Raw genomic sequence first — 951 nt, forward strand, 5'->3', positions numbered from 1 at the left:
TTATGTAGGGAAGAAAATTCTGAGTCAGTTTAATTTTTCGACACGAAGATTTCAAAGTGTTTAAATAAACAATTACCAAGGTGCATATTTTGTTTTTATTATATTTAAAACTCACACCGACAGAGCTCCCATAGACTAATGGCTAGAGTGTTAGGCTTCCAAGCGAGTGGCCCTGGGTTCGAGTCCCAGCCTGAACGAAAATCTTCAATGTATGCTTTTAGTTTCTAATTTGAAATTTCTTCTTCTTTTTTTTTTAATTTTTCTCATTTGCGAATATTGATTATTTATGTAGGGAGAAAAATTCTGAGTCAGTTTAATTATTCGACCTGTAAATTTCAAAGTGTTTGAATCAATAATTACCAAGGTGCATTTTTTGTTTTTATTATATTTAAGACTTCCATCGACAGAGCTCCGATAGCCTAATGGCTAGACCGTTGGGTTCCTAGCGCGTGGTACTGGGTCGAGTCCCGGCCGGAAAGGAAATCTTAAATGCAAATATTTTTTTCTAATTTTATAATTCTTTTTTTTTATTTTTCCCTTTTGCGAAGTCAGTCAGTCAGTCTGACAGTCAATCAGTCAAGCACTCAGTCATTCAGTCTCAGTCAGTCAGGCCAGTCAGTCAGTCACTCAGTCAGTCAGTTAGTCCTTCAGCCAGTCAGTCAAGCAGTCAGTCATTTAGTCTCACTCAGTCAGTCATTCAGTCAGTCAGTCAGTCAGTCAGGCAGTCAGTCAGTCAGTCGGTCAGTCCTGTGCAGTCAGTTAGTCACTAAAGCAGTCAGTCAGTCTCAGTCAGTCAGTCAGTCAGTCAGTCAGTCCAGTCTCAGTCAGTCAGTCAGTCAGTCTCGGTCAGTCAGTCAGTCAGTCATTCAGTCAGTCAGTCAGTCAGGCAGTCAGTCAGTCGGTCAGCCTTATTCAGTCAGTCTGTCAGTCAGTCAGTCAGTCAGCCTTATT

The sequence above is a fragment of the Uloborus diversus genome, unplaced genomic scaffold, assembly GCF_026930045.1.
Source record: "Uloborus diversus isolate 005 unplaced genomic scaffold, Udiv.v.3.1 scaffold_273, whole genome shotgun sequence".
Lineage (NCBI taxonomy): Eukaryota > Metazoa > Arthropoda > Arachnida > Araneae > Uloboridae > Uloborus > Uloborus diversus.